This window comes from Micromesistius poutassou (genome assembly GCF_964030765.1).
Source record: "Micromesistius poutassou genome assembly, chromosome: 3".
NCBI classification, from domain to species: domain Eukaryota; kingdom Metazoa; phylum Chordata; class Actinopteri; order Gadiformes; family Gadidae; genus Micromesistius; species Micromesistius poutassou.
Genome location: NC_140273.1, coordinates 14,964,105 through 14,983,326, shown reverse-complemented (window position 1 = coordinate 14,983,326; position 19,222 = coordinate 14,964,105). Strand labels below are relative to the sequence as shown.

Here is a 19,222-nt window from a genome sequence, read left to right as displayed (position 1 = left end):
AGGGACCAGAACTAACGTAAGCGGTATGCAGCAGCATATCGCTGGTTAAGATGACATCATCATTTGAATGTGACATGATCAAGCGAAGAGAACCAGCCTATATTATTACGGACTCTGCCTTCCCGGCAAGGAAATGACACATAATGGGGCCTGCAGGGCTCCACGCGTCCACATAACTTCAACCAGATAGCGTGGTCTGTCGGCTGTCCCGGTGATATATGCAACCGCTTCTGGGAACTGTTGCAGTAGAGGGTGGGTATGATTGATATAGATGATATGGAATCTTCTGAAGGCAACACACACACACACACACACACACACACACACACACACACACTTCACATGTTCACACATGTGCAATTTGTGTCATGGTGGGACTTAATGCGCACGGCAGGGCCGTAGCGCTGTAGCGGCTGTGGGTGCTCAAGCATGTCTGGTATGGAAATAACTGCAGCAAATGTTGAACCTTGCCGTTTCACATGCAGGGCCACCTGCTGCTGCCTTGAGCTGGCGGGAAGAGCAGGGGATTCAAAGGGGACGATGATGATGATGTGCATACTGCTTGGCGGTTTAGTCATCATTTGCATAACGCTGTCAGCATTTTGTGATAGGGCTGTCCGTCATCACTGAGGTCTAAATGTAATACAAACATATGTTGCTGTTACGAGTGCAGATTGCTTTTTTAAAATGCTCATCAAAAATTCATTGTTAGCCTTCAACCACTTTGTTTGCTCATTTATTCATATTTGTCTGCCTCATTAAACCAGACAATCAAACATACTAAAGTACTTGATAGGGTGAACATTTCTATTTAAGGGGGTAACTTAATCTTTTTTATTGTATATGAAAAGATACCTATGGGCATGAATGAAATGTACGGGGTATTGAATGTTTATTGCAGGAGTTGGAGTATATCCATTTACAAGCAGAAGCTTGTGTACCTTATCTAATATCAAATGTTATGCTTCAATAACACTTAGTGATGCTCTCAGTATTGTACTAATGTCTTAGTCGTGTCTGTATTTATGTAATTTGTGTAAAAGTCTACAAAGGCACGGTGCACTCAAAGGCCTCATCCTTATTGTGTGTAAGGAAGTTCGACAAATGCCCTGCTTTTGTCAGGGTATTAAAAAATAAGTCTGAGAGTGTCAACAGCAATTCTTCACCAGAGACAGCTGCAAACCTCAGAGTAGATTTCCACTGGGGGCCCTGCTAATTGCTATCAATTACCAAGGCTTACCACGGCTAAGCTAAACATAAACCTCTTTAACAATAAGTGCAAAAAAATGCCTTTCCTACACGCAAGTGGCGGCTGCCACCAGATGAATGGCATTTCATGGCGGTGTGGTTGAACATGCTTACAAGACTCCATGTATGATTAGAATGGAATTCTTTCCTGGGGGGTCGGGCCAAAGCAAGTGACACAAGTGATTGATTGTAATAATTTCCTGGGTAAAAAGCCCAATGATGGATTTCAATGAGCTGTGTAGTACAAGCTGATATTTCAGTGAACCTCTGCGCCATAAGTGCTGCTGATGTCAGGCTGGTACAGGGCTGAGGATACAAGGCACCTCAATCAGTTTTGAATGACGGATCGATTGATGGATCGAAAGTCCGGCCTAGGGGGAAGGAAGCAGGTCTGTAGCCGTTTGGACAGTGCTTGTAGTCAGGACCAAAACCAAATGGAAGACGTGTTTAAAGACGTAGGAAACACGTCTGTAGTGGTTCAGACGATTGTTGTAGTCAGGACCAAAATAAAATGGAAGTCAGGTTTTAGGACGTAGGAAACAAGTCTGTATGACACTTCAAGTCAGGACCAAAATAAAATGGAAGTCGTGTTTTAAGACATAGGAAACAAGTCTGTAGCCCTTTAGACGACACTTGAAGTCAGGACCAAAATAAAATGCAAGCCGTGTTTTAAGACGGATTGCTTCCTAGCCTTTCAAAACACAGCGCCAACACCACCACCCCGGTCCTTCCCCGCCGGTAGCTCTCTGTGCCGTGGCTCAAAGCCATAATGTGGACCTAGATAGAAGTCATCGCAGACGGAGATGCGGGACCTTGTGACATCTATCTTTCTAGTGTATCCCGAGCAAGCAGCAATACGTCATTCTAAGCCCGCTGTGAAGACTGTCATGACACATAGCTCACACAAGCGGTCGGAAATAGGCGTGGATTATGCAATGAGCAACATTTCAGGTGCTCGATTTAGCGCTGCTGCAACGCTTTAAAATGCATGCAATAATATAGCATATCAGACATACAGTAGCGCTGTGTGATTCATAGTTCCGACACATGATTAATATGTTGACATTAGTGAATATATCACTATGCCTCATTAGCAGGACTTGAGTCCTGGATAACCTTTATGTTGCTGAGGAAATAGTTAAAGACCCGTGAAGCGTTCAGTCCAACAAAGATATTTCAGAGCCTGAAGTCTCCGCATATATCCACATACACCTTTGTAACACATACGCACGCACACACACACACACACACACACACACACACACACACACACACACACACACACACACACACACACACACACACACAGGAGGGTAAATTATAGTCCCGGCGTCGCAGCCTGTCGCCGACCAAATGATGAGCAGATTATAAACGGGATCGTGTTTCTGGGGGACAGATTAGTGGCGACACAGCAGCTGTGTGCATGGTGTAATGTTATGGCTGCTCACCACCCACAGTCCACAAGTCCTCCCCCACCCCCCCTCCCCCCCCCCCCCCCACACACACACACACACACACACAACTTCTATTTCCTGCTCCTTTCCTGTGTAAAAGTGAATCTACTATCTGAGGTCAGGAATAGGCATTACCTCGCCTGGGATATCTGAATGCATGAGAAATATAGACTCCAAGCTTACGGTTGTTTTTAGATGGCGTCCAGAACTACGCAGTCACAATTGTGATTAAGTTGGTCGAAAACATGACAACATGCGGTGTTGTGAACCGTTGGTCAGCGGCAACAATCTTTTTAGTTTTTGTTTTTGTTAATCAAACTTATCCATTATAATTAGGTAATAAATGCACAAAAGTAACCTCTCAATATTATGGGAAATAGATAATCCTGATAAGTTAGCTTTGATTTGAGGAGCTTAAAATCATAAGGAACATGGACAGCATTTATTTGTACAATTGTATAGTAATATGAATGTCTATGACAATAGTAAAGCATAATGTAATTCAAAATAATTGGATTTTGTAGTGTGGGAATCAAAAGCACAATCAATCAATATTGTGACTATATAATCTTTCAAAATGCCTTGCTCAAATAAAATAAAATGTCATGTAATATAAAAAGCAGACTTGGATCCCATCTGGAGTAATATTGTTTGGCCATATTGAGGTCTAAGCCTAAGGTATTTACTATTTGGTAGTAAAATGAGAAATGATGAAGAAAATTGGTCTATCAAGGCTGACCCAGAACGTGGACCTCAAAACAAACTTTAAAAATAATAATTTGTGGCTGTCACACACAAAAAGGAGAAGGAATTTATTTTTCATGAAATTCTGAGGATCCACTGGCACCAGTTTTACGATCTTTTTTTGGGGGGGGGGGGGGGGGGGGGGGGTGAGGTCACTGGAGACCACTGGTTTAGAGTATCCACTAACCAGAATGGGCCAGAGCAGTGTGAAGAGGAATGTGAAGTTAATGGATGAGAGATGAGATCTGGATGGGCCATCCACAGGGTCAAGGCTGTGTAGGAATCCCCCAATTACTAAACAACATCCAACCCCTAAACTATAATAAATCCTACAGATATTATCTATATGATATGTTCAACACATATTCTCTATATTATGTTTTATATAAATTTTCTCTGTATGATATATGATACACATAGTCTGAAATAAACATTTAATTTAATTTAATTTAATTACAATATATTCCAGCATACATTGGTAATATACAGCAAATAACTTTGATGCATTAGTGTGTATGCGTTTGAGGTTTTTGGCACAACATGGATGCCGTCGCCCCCGGTGTGATCTTTAGCAGGCTGCTATCACAAGAGTGTCTCTCACTTCTGATGCTGGCATCAGTATCCACCTCATTCCTAGCTTACTTCAGTTTTCTCACTGTTTAACTTTCTAGCTAAATAAAATGTTTATAGCGCATCATTGTTGCTGTACTCTACTGTAACAATGATACATTTTGATCATATCGTATTTGTTTGCTGACCCCTAATGACGTATGTGGAACAGAAATACTTTCTCTGTAAAAAGCTGTCATCGCCAACTCCCATGCTAAAGGCACTGAAACATTTGGCATGTTTAGTGTGTTTTGTAGTCAGTATATTTACTGAGGTCCCGGTGGTTTATCTGCTGGTTGTAATAAAGGCACGGTTTGGTCGTTTTGGAGACGTGCAAGAGTATAATTACTGAATTCAAATTCTGCGGGGTCCACAAAAATACTGGTCAAAGCAATCGCTCTCCAAAGCGTAGAGGCCTGAGAAAGGGAATACAACTGTGATGTGATCGCCGAACGCTTTCATGAAATGTCAAGTAATTTAAACACCTGGGATGGGGTTTTACTACTGATTCTGAAAAAATAGATACTGTTTGGCTGATGGCCACACAGCAGCTTCTTAAACTCCCAGGCCTGCTGTTGGTCTGAGTTGATTTAAAGTATTTCTCCATGAGAATTATGACCTCAGCAAAAACATAGCTCCATCTTTAATCGACATTAGACACGTCGATCTCAACAAGTTTTTATCATCAACCTCAAAGTGCTTACACTGCATGCCCTTTTTGCATTAGCTGGCTTAATTAAGTTGTGATAGCGGAGCTAACAGGACCACAGAGACTAGGTTCAGCTTATAGTGCAACAGTTTTAGAGAATTAAAACATCCAAAGACTGCATTGGTAATCTGCTTTCTTGCTCCTTGTCATCCTAATATTGCAGTATAACAAATTCTAAATAAAGGCTGTACATTCAAATAACTACTTTATTATTGATTACAGAATTCAAATTTATCCATTAGAGGACTAATTGGTTTTCCAATACTGTGCTGTCACGCTGTTTGTATGTCCATCAGCAAGGCTATTATAAATGCTTTGGGGCCAAGTGTTAAAATAGACTGGGTAAAGAGTTGGATTTACGTATATCCTGTGAGTGTGCCTTTCAGGGTGGGAACATGGAGGTTGTGACCCCGAAGAGCAGGCTGCATCCCATTTATCTCCACATGGCAGCTCACTTGCTCCTGCCATTTGTACGAACGAGATCACAGGGATCGCATGACCATTTTGACGTACACACACACACACACACACACACACACACACACACACACACACACACACACACACACACACACACACACACACATTCGGGATGTTTGTTCATGTTTGTTGTAAGACAAAACACATTATAGATTATAAACTATGCAAGTCTATCATGTTTAAATGTCATTCAATGCACCAAATGTCAACAAATTGTCTCTAGGACCCGATACAATCTCCATAGACTAAATACTGCCTGACAGAGACTGTGACCCTTCCGAAAAAAGCAGAATTTCAAATTGGTTTCCAGCCTCATGTTATTTCAGTGAAAGGTTTTTTTTGGTGGGAAATATGTGGGGTAGCAGCAGGGCTTGGGAATCAAAATACGTCTGGAGCTATTTCAGTTGGGCGGTATTCTGGTGGACGCTGTAGGTTTTCACGATTCTTATCCTTTAGCCGTGGCTGTTTATTTACTTCTTCACAGCAGCTGCTTTTTTCAAGATGTTAATACATCAGACACAAGGAGATGTGGTTGATTTAACACAGTGATTATTTTTACACCGAAATATAAGCTTAAGGGTGAAAAAGTAGGGAGGTGCAGTATTCGATTTCCCCCAGCTCCTCATTCTACTGCCTGGGCAGCCACATTGCAATTAGTTCCCGTCCACAGTGATGAAATAAATAACTAAATATATAAAAAAAACAAGACTGTAAAGGAGACATCTCCACACCCATTCTTCCCTAAAGAGATCAAATACTGTAACCGATAATTAAGATATAGTGGAGGAATTGGAATTGCCAGGAAACAACCTTTTTTTCAACAGAAAAAAAAAACTCAACACTGAGTTTATCTCAGTGTTGTTTAAGACAACAATTTCTCCCTAGCTTCTCCAGTTCTACCCTCTCCGACGTCCTCGCCGCGAGACACCGAGACCACTTTCCACGCCATGTCAGTCACCATCAATTCTCCGCCACCAGGACAAACAACAGCCTGCCTGTTATCTGATTGGTTTAGTCAGTCCTGCCACTCATTAGCAGACCCCCTCCCAGGCTGTATGAATGGACAGGCGTGATTGGGGGGCAAGCAAGCATGTCCCCTCTCGGTCTCCTCCGTACTACCAACAACAGAGGCCCATGTGTACACCCCCCCCCCCACCAAAACTTGTATCAGTGCCAGGCTAACAAGCAGAGCTACTGGCCTGAGAGCATTAATGCAATTATGCAATATGAGCCTAGGCTTCACAGTGGATATGGGAGGTGTAGGGGCGGGGAACAAATAGGATGTGACAAGTCCCAGGGTTCCACTGCAATGTGGAGCCAGAGACGCACTCCGTTCTGTTTACATGGACGCAAGCAGGAAAAAACTGAAGGAGAGTTGTGAAGAGACATCGAAAAAAAGCACAAGATAAACAGAGACAATGAAAACATGGAGAGTCTGGAGAGTCCAGACATAGAATTAGACATTCACGGTACTTCTGTCGAGACAATTGCAGTACTTTTACTTTTAATTTGTGGGAGTCGGTAAACACCAAAGATGGTAGGGCTAAAACAGCAAGATATGGCATCAGCAAAACTGGCTGATCATCACACAGTTGTGCTAGGTGTTCATATAGGTACCTCGACATGTGATTGGAGAAGAGATAGCGTGGAGAGATAGCCAACTGCTCTCAACTTTGAGAGCAGAAATGTTTGAATCTCACTCAACACGTGACAAAAAAACTGTTACTGAGGGGAATGGACACACCTAAACATGCTTTGGCACACATAAATGAATATTCACAAGATTTCCTTATTCAATGTTATTTAGTATTTGGTTAAGGTACTTCTAAATACTCAACCTTGGGACTGAATTATGAGATTGTTAACAGCTTATTTTGCTTAGGGGAGTTTTGACAGGAAGCATTACAAATTAAATAGAGACTGTGCCAAATAAACAATAAAATGGGTAAGTGTGCCAAGCCCGGGCAGCCCGGTATTTATACAAAGAACCTTAATCCCACTCTGCTGACATCATCGCATTATCAGACTGCAAAACTCTGATTTTAAGAGAAGCAAGTGTGTGCCGTAATCAATACAAAGTGGCAACATTACACACACTTGTAGCTTTCTTCTGGAATGAGGATGTGAAAGAGTGGGGGGAAGCGAGGGTTCACCATGGCAACCCGGTCATGCCTTAGATATAGCAAAAGGTGCCTCTAAATGATTAACACAGCCCATTCAGTAGGGCTAGATGCTTGCCTTTACAAACTAGGGCTTTTTGGGTGATACGCACGTCCGGGGGCCATGCAAAACTGTATCCGATGAATGCTGATTCACACAGTATGTCGGCAGCGTGGCTCCATATGTTTTACGGTGCTTTAGGATCCTCAGGCGAAAGTGACCGGAATGTCCAACGCACACGACACTGGCTACTTTAAGGCGACGGGCGGGGGCTAAAATTACATCTCCATACATAGTCAGGATTCCACAGGTACCAGTGTTAAGTGTGGCGCGGGTCAGGAAGATAAGGGAGCTTGATTGGGCAAGGGGGGGCTAAATTTATGGCCATTAGACGAGACCCTTAGCCTTGGGGGCTAAGGGTTTGGAGGAGCAGAAGATCTCTGTTTGAGGAGCCCCAAGGGAGTCCCTGGCCACTATGAAGACATCAATGCCAGAGGTGTCCCTGAAACAGGGACTACATAAGCATAATAGGTCACAGTAAAACTTCATCTAGTGCATGAGAAGTACTTTTATATTTTGGCCGGTGACTAAATAATGAATATCCTTTATGTTGAATTATGCCACTTTTAAAGTATTATACAAACTTACATATGACTAATGGATGCACAATCCCACACAAGTGATCTTAATTATAAATAAACTTCTAAGGTAACAAAGATCTCAGCTGAAATCTGTACTTTGATAAGAATGTGGGGAGAATTTCAAGGGAGAAATTATCCAACTTGTGGTTTGTTTCTCACATTCCAGGCTTTAAACTTTGAATAAAAGGAATGAAGAAGAGGTGACAGACTTGAATTGAATACTGCTTGTGAGGAAGAAAGTCACAAAAAAACAAGACCAGATGTAGGCCAATTGAAAAAAGAAAATCGAAATTCCACGGTTGGCAAATGGAAATTAATCTGACCATATTCATTACCAAAACTTTATCCTGGGGAAAAAATAAAACATCTTCTGGCAAGAAGAGAATGGCTTAGTGAGTGAAGTGCGTTTGAGAAGGAGGGGATGGGAAATATGTGTGTGTATCTATTATGTACCCAAGGGTCAAGGAAACATTCCACAACACCTCTGAGACTTGTCTTAATGGAGGGATTTCGGCGTGGCTATTGTTGGGAAGGAAAGAGGAGATCAATGAGAAAAAGAGGGCTGTAACCAGAGATGGGCAGGTGTAGGTGACAGAGTGAAACATGGGAAGGTAGAGTGGTAGGGGGAAGGACAAGAATGTTTATGCCCCAAGTTTCAGTAGATATTTTAAACACGTGTCTTGACGTCTTTTATTTTCTCTCCTCTTGCATTATACATTTTTAATCTTAGACGTTTAGAACAGCAATATAGGAAAAAATAACTTGGTCATATATTTTGTTTCTTCACATGATATTAAGTGTATGTTGTGTTTAATATTATATATATATATATATAGTATTGTTTGACTATTTTGTGTTGTCATTTATCTAACAATGTCATCTTAAATAGCTAGTTAGTGTTAGGGTTAGTGTTTGTTTGAGGGACTGTGCAGTCCCTCAAATTTCAAGGATGTAGAAGAGGTACATTTTGCTTCCATTTTCCTATATACATATTGTGACACACTTTAGACCTTCTGAGAGTGAATTGTGTCAAGCAGACCACAAGCGCACAAGCCAATGAGGCCAGCTAAAAAAAAACCTTCTTACCGTCATAAACTCAAAAGCAGGGTGCTTGTTTAGAAGGAGTCAGGTATAGGTGTGCGGGATATCCAAGTGACTTCTTCTTCTTCGTCTGATTGTCAACAGCTGTCGCAGAAACAAAAATCCTTGTTTTTCCCAGAGACGCCTCCCCTTGAAGTAAAGCTTTATTTCCAGGTTTTAGCCTCGGGTTCAGCGCCTGAGGAACACAAACAGGTGAAATGGCGTTTAGAGTCAGCGCGGCACGCCAAGTGACGCGGTCGGAGAGAGTCCCCCGTTTGGGTAAAGCTGTGATCAGATAGGGCTATTTTCAGACTCGCTGGTCTGCGCTGCTGGAAAGTCAGCCCCTAGAGTCTTGCGTAGGTAGGTGTGGACTACGTGACAGGCCATCCATCGGTCACACACGCATACACACACACACACACACACACACACACACACACACACACACACACACACACAGTCTTGGACACCCCAACAAAAAAAATTATTCTTCACCTTCAAGCATCGTTAAACACCATTCCAGTGGTGGTCTCAGGTTGGTCAGAAGCTCAGAACCCAGACAGACATGCCACAGTCAAGATAAGCTGCATGGTTACATTGATGGATAGCAGGGCATAGGCAGGCTCTCAGAGAGAGAGACACACACACAGACAGAGAGGGAGAGTGTTGTGCTGTCGGATAGGTTGCACATGCCCACTTCTCCTTGTATGCTTAAATGTCACCCAATGGCTGATGATGTCACTGTGGCAACATGTAAAGTGGGCCTTGAGGGCTGAATCTGACCCCAGTGTCAGACGTATCCTCCACATAAAAGGAGATTTCACTCCATGTTGCTGACAGTTTGATTGTGTGTCAAGAGATGAGGCGGGTTAGGGTTAGGCCTACTAATGCATAGATATGGACATTTACACGTGTGTATGCACACAGACACACACACACACACACACACACACACAAACACACAGACACACACACACACACACACACACACACACACAGGCTCTCACACACAGACATATATACTGGCACTCACACACACACACACACACACACACACACACACACACACACACACACACACACACACACACACACACACACACACTTAAGACAGGTCAACCTGAAGCACCTCTAGACCCCAGACCCCCTGCTATTCCCAGAGTGGTGATGTAAATACTACTATTAGCATCTCATATTTAGAACCTGCTTATCTAAAGCCAACCTTGCTGCTACTGTATAATGCCAGCTTCCTCCTCTATCCCTGTATACCCTTACTTGATGAATACATCACACTGATTGAAAGGGTTTTTATATTTGAAGTGAAAAACCAATGTCAACCCAAACAGTCAAACTAACCAAACGACTTCCTTTCCTTTTATATGTGTGCAAGATGAAACGAACACACATCAATCCGGCACTTTGGATCGCCTACGTCTGCTAACAAGCCGAGGCACTAATGTAGCCATCCCGCTGCGCAAAGGCAACAGTCTTAGAACACTATACCAAGCTAGCACACACATGACACACCATCCAGACAAGTACATCCCTCAAACATTCAAGATGAGTACCGGGAGATGTTTATAGCCTGCCTCCATGATCAGGGGTGTCAGCAGAGGCGATCACCAAGCCAATAGAGAACCTTCTGGTTACAGGGCTGGCATGATCGTCTAACCCGGGAACTCGCAAGTGGGCTGAGTGCTAATGTGGTAACCTTGGGAACAGAATCACAGGGGAGATCAGTGTCAACCAGATAGGGTCAAAATAGTATTCTCACCTGTCGTTCTCGACTGTACATTTCAACAGTACTTGCATTACAGTTAGTTAGTGATAACCTATGGCGAGCTGGTTATTATTGCGAAATAAACCCTGACGGTGATGCAGGAGTGGATCCCCATCACAATGGGGAAGGGTCTTTCTTGAACCACCCTGAAAGGATTGTTTCGCAATAATGAGCGGCTCTCTGTACAATACCCCGCCTAATACACGGCTACTTACTAATGAAATCAAAAATTTGATGTAAAATATAACAACAAATGATTGTATTGATTTATCAATTATTGTATTGCTTCCTCTAAAGAAACAGTCAGTTGAACTGCAGCAGTCCACAGCAGTTCAGAAATAACAGACTGTAATGGTGCCATATTTGACCAATCAGAAAGTATCGAGCCATCATTTTAAAAACAGACTTGAGCGGGTCGACAGGTCACTAGGGCAAGGCTGTTGAATTATGATTTGTGAGGTCACATTCCTGACACAAGTCCTCACACAAGCTAATGTTCAGTAGCTGCGGACACAACCGCCTGTTAACCAGTCTACAATCAATTACTGTGAGTGTGAGTGGCCAAAAAAATGATTCAAATTATTATCTTGCCTATTAATCCTCTCATTTAAAAATACCACATCAACAATTTTTATGGCTGTTTTACACTCTGACACCCACATAAACACACAGCCCTATGAGCAGACCGTAGCTACCCAGGCCGTGTCGACGTGGTCGCACCAGTACAGTTTCAACACCCAATTCATTATCAGCTGCAGTGAGGGCCCTGCCAGCTCAGTAAGTGGCAGGATATTAAAAGCAGGAGCGCTATGCAGTCACACGTCTTCAATGCCGCTAGTTCAAAAGTAGCACAGTTTTAGCTATGCTATAAAAAATATAAATATATATTTATAAAAATAACAATGTAAAAAATATATACGTATATATATATATATATATATATATAGAACAAATGTAAATATATAAATATAAATATTTATTTATTTATTTTTAAATTAGTTATTTATATATACTTTTTTTATAGATACATTTTTTTTTAATCTATATAAATAACTAATGTAAAATGAAAATATACTGCTTTCTCTGGACATGATATATCTTGTATAGTAAGTCTGGAAGTAACATGGAAGTACTGTGATATAAAATACACCTCTTAGAGAGAGTTAAAGTACACAGCTCTTATTTCAATTAGTTAAAGAGGCTTTGATTCTTCTGACTTGCATGTGATACTCTACTTAAAATGTTGTTATGATCTTTACAGTGAAGAATAAAAAAAAAAAGTCTGAATGTAATCCACCTCTGTTACCACCTCAAACGAACAGAAGCAGCCCCTCCGAACCCCAGTTTAGACCAACGTAAACAAATAGTGACAACACCATCCATCAAACCTTTCAAAAAAAACAAAAACCAAACAACCCGCCCCCTCCATTCCAAATCTTCCGTTAGCTCATTAAGACAGCCAATCAACGTCGCATGACAGGCTCAGGAAGCCCTGCTGCGAACCAGTAACAGTATCTGCGTGTTGGCAGAGCTATAGCCATAAGCCTTTTTGGCTTACGCTGTATCAGCCCGGGGACTCGCACGTCCATGTCTGGTGTAGGGTTAAGGGTCTGAGCGGACTTTCTTTAGCAGGACCCTCCGTGTCGTAGGACCTCTTTCATCAAAGGACAAGACAGAAGATATGGGGGAGGGGTTGCGTTGCAGGAAGCAGGGGGAGTGTGTCCATTAAACATTTAGGAATTTTAAGTTAGCGTTGGCCCTATTGGCCCTGTTGTCCCTTTTGTTCTTTTTTGCTGGAGGCACATAAGCTCTATTTCTATCCCTCATGCTCTCATGCTCTCCCTCACCGTCTATCTTTCTCACTCCCGACTTCACTCTTCACTCCCGAACACTCTCTCTACCAAAATATCAGAAAAAAACAAAAATTGTTTCAAATAAGCGTTATTCCACAGGGAGAGGTGAATATACAATTTGGCCTTAAGCAATATGGACAAGGACCATTTCACAACCTGATAGGGGTGGCACACATTTAGGCCTATTACATTTGATTTCCATAGCAAGTAGTACTACTATTATCATTATTACTACAATAAATCGACTGCTTATGACTTAGTCCTTACTTAAAACAGCCTGTGGGAAAGAGCAGAGAAGGCCTACACTGAGCATTGGTGGACCCCCTGGTTGGTCATGAGCCCACAGTTGTGTGTGAGTTCAGGCCTCTATGGTTGACTCCCCTGCCACAGTGAAGATACTCAGGAAGCAGTGTGGGGGGGGGGGGGGGCTTTCATCCACACAGACCACTTGAGCCATGACATCACTCTCGCCTTTAAGCATGAGGAGCGGGGGTTAGATAAATGAGGAGGGGGAGGATAAAAGAGTAGAAAAGGCAGAGTATACAATATGGAAGTTGATGGGGAGATAATGGTCAGCAGGAGAAAGCCAACAGGAGTACGGGAAACGGTATGAGTCTGTGTGTGAATGGGAGAGGCGGAGGCAGAGGCAGACACAGAGAGAGACAGGGAGACACAGACATAGACAGATAAGAAGAGTGATCGAGGGACATACATAAAGTAACCACATGTTACACTCCACTTAAGTGAGGGAAATGTATCACATACTCAGGTTCCCCCCGTAGGGCCCGTTTTGATCCCCTCCCCTCGCATCTCCACTCTCTGTCTCTCTGTGTCTCCCTCCTTGCTGTGTAACCCTAAACTAGCAGGTAACAGGTGCAACCCAAATAGCACAAACACAGACATGGTTCCCCGCCGCACAAACTGTCATTTATCAGGATGTAATGCAAGGACATTTGCATGAGCGATTATCATTAGGGTCTAACTGTGAGGCTGTTTATTGGTAAAGTGAGCTCTCTTCTCTGCTTCTCTCTCTCAAAATAGTTACCCATCATGCATCCCTGGGTACATTTCACCACATAAATAAATACACAAGATACAGCATCACAGATATTTTGCACAGCGGGAACACCTACCTCTGATCCAATGACTACGCTCGCAAACACACACAGACACAGACACAGACACACACACAGACACACAGACACACACACACACACACACACACACACACACACACACACACACACACACACACACACACACACACACACACACACACACACACAGGTGTTTAGCACTGAGATGCTGTACTGTGGCCAGAGTGGTACAAATAACAGTGGCATAGTCTATTTATGCTCAACACCTACATGCTCTTTACGACATACTGCTGAGTGACAGTAGGCAGTGAGTGACCTGCAGGCTTCATTCTCCTCATTACATCACCATTTTACATCACTGCTTCCCTCCTGCCCAAACTAGGATCAGCACCTTTGGGATATGGCTACAGATGGAAAATAATGACCAAAGTCACTGGTATAATAGATCTAGTAGCAAGAATCATCACATCCAAGCTGGTATACTATGTCATATAGTTGATTAAACAATATATGGGAATATATGACAACACACACAAAGTGTAAGGAGTGCACGTCCACAATTTCAGTTTAAAGGATGCAATTTTCTAGTGGAGTCCGTTTTATAGCCAAAGACCAGCGAGGAGCATCCTTCTAGGGCGAATCATAAATCTTGTCAAAAGATAAATAGGCTATAGGATGTTTTACATCCAAAATGGCACCTATCCATTGGAATGTAAAGACAGCTGCCTTCAAAGCATGGCCTCCATCGGCCCGGTTCTTTTCGCGTGGAAAGCAATAAGTGACGTTACCGCAGCAGAGGCGACGAAGCTGCATTTACTACCATAAGAAAATAGAAAAAAAAAAACGTTACATCGCCTCCGGTTTGACAGAAAAGCGATGTCATCGCCATAGCGCTTAATAATGAACACAACGGATAAGATTTGCTGATTTACTGGATGTGGGAGAGGCGATCAGCCCTTCCTTCATTGACGACCACGAGAGGCTAAACCCAGCTGCTGCCAGAAGACAACATCAGAGCTAACGACGCATTGTTTACTCACCTTTGAGACCAAGTGTGTCTGGCATTCGCGTCCATGAGAGGAAATAATGTCTCAAATGCACCGGCTCTGCCAGGCGATAACGTCAGCGGTCGGCATAGACCTGGAGCTCGCAGGAGGGGAAGACTCCGGAGCCTGAAGTATGTACCGCGCACCTGCTACTCGACGCTCTCTTTGCCGAACGGGGAGAAAACGCGCATGGATGTTGCCGCTCAGTGGAAGCTACTCCCTCCTCCTCCTCCTCCTTCCCCTCCTCCTCCCCTCGTCGTGGGTCACTGGGGCTCGGTGCCGTCGAGCTAGAATAGAGCCATCCGGACGACATCTACCGACGACGCGGAGAAACGAGTGGTAGCGGCGGCACTTGAAAGCACGTCTTGCTCTTCTCGCGTGCTGCACTTGTTGCGACTAGCCAAAATAATAGCGCTTAAGTATGCGACTTAAAGCACGTACAGCTTTGTTATTATCATGAGCGATGAGAGCGTCTACTAAACGTGGAAAATGGTGGATAGTGCTATTTTTCATCACGTCAGGTTTTGTTTTATGACCCAATAGGCCGGCGGTAGCCGCTTCGTGTACGTAGTCATGGCAACGCTCGTTAATATCACGCCCTGGAGGACAAAGGTAGAACTATGATGTGCAAGACTGTATCAATATCGTGGGTAGAGCATCGCGTCCAACAGCCAGCTCCAAATTTAAATGAATACGTTTGTACACCGACAAACAGATTAATATTTAAATAGATAGATAGATAAATATATGCTTTTTTTTACAAGCTAAAACAACCATTAAATCTATTTTAATGCTTAACCTTCACCCTCACACCATCTGAGGTGTGCACTATTTAACTGAGAGCCACCAGCTCAACGGAAGCAGTCAGGGGTCAGGTGTCACTCATCACAAAGAAGAGCAGGGATCAAACCAGCAACCCCACCCCCCTTCCCCCATGGATGCCAGACAATCTGCCTCTGTTGCTCTACCTCCTGAGCCATGTTAGCACATTCCATGTAAATCAAGCATTTCATGGGGTGCTAAAGCACTCACGGTGGTGGACTAGCACCTCTCTTACCACAATGTCTTGCATTAGAGTGTCACACTGGATCACCAGCAGGTCTTCCATTAGCTCAGGCCTGTGAACCTTATAAATACAACCACTCTGTGGCTGTAAAATTTCATACTTCAATAGTCCACAGTAAAACACCAGCACCAGCTGATGGATCTGTCAAAGAAAACACCAGTTTGTCTCAGCTGTGCCACTCTCTAATCGGTGTCCACTGTTTGTAGGAGAGAGTTTAACTTTTTGGTCAGGTTCCAGCTACTTCATTGCGGATGATGAACTGAAAAATGAATGATATCTCACTATTCAGTTATTCATCAGACTCTTTTGAAGAGACAGTGAATGCAGATTCTTGTCATAAGGAGCAGGAAGGTGGCAGGCATCCGGCTTCCAAGAACTTGGAACCCAGCATTTTTTTCCAACAAACACGCCTCCACAACACTATCCTGTCCCCTAAGTGGATAAGATCTACAATTACATAAAATATAAAAGTAGAGTACATTAAGAATAAAACCTTGCCCCTTCAAACATAACTCACTTTCCCATTCAAGCACGTTCAGCCACAGCTGCATATGTGAACCGTTATTAAAAGGAGAATCCATGATCCACTGCCCAGGAGTTTGATGATCAATACAATGTGTATCCCTGTAAAAGAGATCCATTACCGAATTCCTCTATTCCTCTGCAAGTCAGCAAACTCTTTTTCCTTGATTAACTGGCGCCAGCTGTCACGGGCTATCCTGATACATTGACATTTCACATCATCATTGATCACAGCATTGATTTAGGGCATGGTTATTGATCAACTTGGAGTAGGAGAGACCAAGGAATTCTGTCATTGACTAGCCATTCTTAATTGATTTGTCCTGTAACAGCCCCAGTGAGCAAAGGTCCTGCCTAGAGCCGGAGGTCTGGAGACAGTCAGGTCCCTGGCCCATCTGGGTTAGTCTATTGTGACGGTAGTGAGTCCACATGAAACCGGCCAGGGAGGGACTATAGCACAATATATAGCACAAGAGTTCAGATCAGAGGGGTGAGTCAAGACCAAAACACACCTTGCTAAGGAGAGAGTGGGGATTGGATTTTTTGTTTGTTTGTGTCATCTGATGACACAATGTGTGAGTATACAGTCACACACACACACACACACACACACACACACACACACACACACACACACACACACACACACACATACATACAGTTTGTGAAAAATGCTTTTTCCTGTGTTAGCTAGGTAAGAAAAGATTGCTTTGGGAAACAGCAAACCATGCTCCCTAGACGCATATCAATACCACAGATAAAGCCGACAGCTACTGGCTGTTCATCACCATTCCATTAAACAGATATGCAGACATTTCTTTTTTCTCTTGTCACTGTAAAATATGCGACACTTAGAGATAACCGTTCTGTTATATAACGCTGGTTCATGATGTGTCTGTCACAAGTAATTAGGATAGCTAAACCCAAGGACGAGACAGTTAATTATAGAGATTGTAACGAGCAAATGATCTAAGACTAAGTTATAAGCTTCTGTGTCAATTTCCGATAGCAGTAAGATAATACAATGAAGAATGAAGAAGTATATGAGAATGTGACCTTGGTTTTATCTCAACAGACCCTAGACATATTCCATTTATAGTCCATGGTTTGTGTTTCTTCCATAATGACCAGACACCACTGGATGGCAACTTGGATCCAAGTGATTGGATTCCATACCGATACGTTGATAGGTGCCCTCTATCTTAATCTGACATTTCAAGCCGTTATTCAGAGCTATTCCTAAAACACTTCTTCCATGACATCCAGCCTACAACTAACCAACCCCATTACCATGCATCCTTCTCATACCACAACCGAAGATCATGGCATCACATACCTCTGCCAATATCCTTATGGAGGCATGGTAGAAGAAGCAGGCCTGGCTCACACTCATGATGCAACAGTGCACTTATATGTCCTCCCCCACCCACCCCAAAGCATGTGTATTTCAAACACGATAACTGATAGGGACAGTCTCCCCAGTGTGCCTTATTATATCCTCCCCCCCCCCAACTTGATTCAGCCTCACCTCTGCTTTATGTCGAGACACCATGCTTCCCTGTGTGACAGTTAAGAGGTCTGATAAGTGGGGTGGCAGTGGTGCTGCTGGTGGTTTAGGGGGACGCTGCATAGCTGGACACTGAGGGAGTGTCTGCCCTCTGGGGTGGCAAGAGCCATGGGTTGAGGGACCGTGTGGTGGGTTGGTGACATGGGGTAAAGGTGAGACTGAGGGCGAGTCGAGTAAAAGAGCATGGCCATGAGGAGGCCAGATAGTCAGTACGTTTACATGCACAGCTTAATTCGTAAGCTAATTCGTAACTATAAGGGTAAGAGATGGAAGAGCAGAATCGAGGCACACTATAGAGGAAAAAAGTGGGAACAGTATGTGTAAGGCCTAGCTCATGAAATATGAATAAAATTAGCATTTTATGGCTTCAGGGCTTTAGAAGGTGATAACACAACGGAAGTGATTATGAGGCACAATCTGCAAACTGATAGGAGAAAGTGTTTCAAATCATTTTCAGTTGGTTGAATCTGAGGGCAATCTCTACCTTAACTTGTATCCTACCATGTACATAATTCTTAATACAGATTGAATGATGTATACAAATGCAGGGGCAAGAGCCAAAGTATTGCGTTATGCATGTAGTACGAATATGCCCTTTTAGCAAGACGAGAGGCTATACATCCATAAGGATAGTCATGGTTACGATTCTTTAACTATGCTTTACGTTGTTGTTGCTTTATTGACTTCAAAACCTCTGTCAAATCAAATATACATTTCACTGAATACCCAAAACCTAATTCTTAATGTATTTCTCTTTCTCTCCTCACACACACACTCACACATGCATACACAAACACACACACACACACACACACACACACACACACACACACACACACACACACACACACACACACACACACACACACACACACACACACACACAAAAACAATTACATTTAGAATCCTGCCGTGCACAACAATGCCATGAGTCACCTAATTTACATGTGGACGTTTCATAAAGTCTTTCAGTAAGAACTATTAAAAATCGGCTCTTCAATCCTGTGCCTATTGGAAAACCAATAAATCCCCTTCACCGATCTGCAGCTTTTTCTCAGGCCAGTAATTAAGTAATGGTTCAATTAATCCTATCAAACCTGCATTGCCAAGTGGAGCAGCAGGCCTGTTCTACACAAGCCAATAGGAAAGAGATGAATAAGGGTCAC

At 43.0% G+C, this 19,222-nt stretch overlaps 1 protein-coding gene across 1 annotated transcript in view; it reads right to left on the bottom strand.

The window, feature by feature from the left end:
* LOC311341050 (uncharacterized protein) overlaps positions 1-9,267 on the bottom strand; it is a 38,725-nt gene extending 29,458 nt beyond the window's left edge. Inside the window, exon 1 of the mRNA XM_084465965.1 lies at positions 9,132-9,267. The gene's annotated coding sequence lies outside the window, so the exon portion shown is untranslated. The remainder of the gene's footprint in view (positions 1-9,131) is intronic.
* Between the last annotated feature and the right edge of the window lie 9,955 nt (positions 9,268-19,222).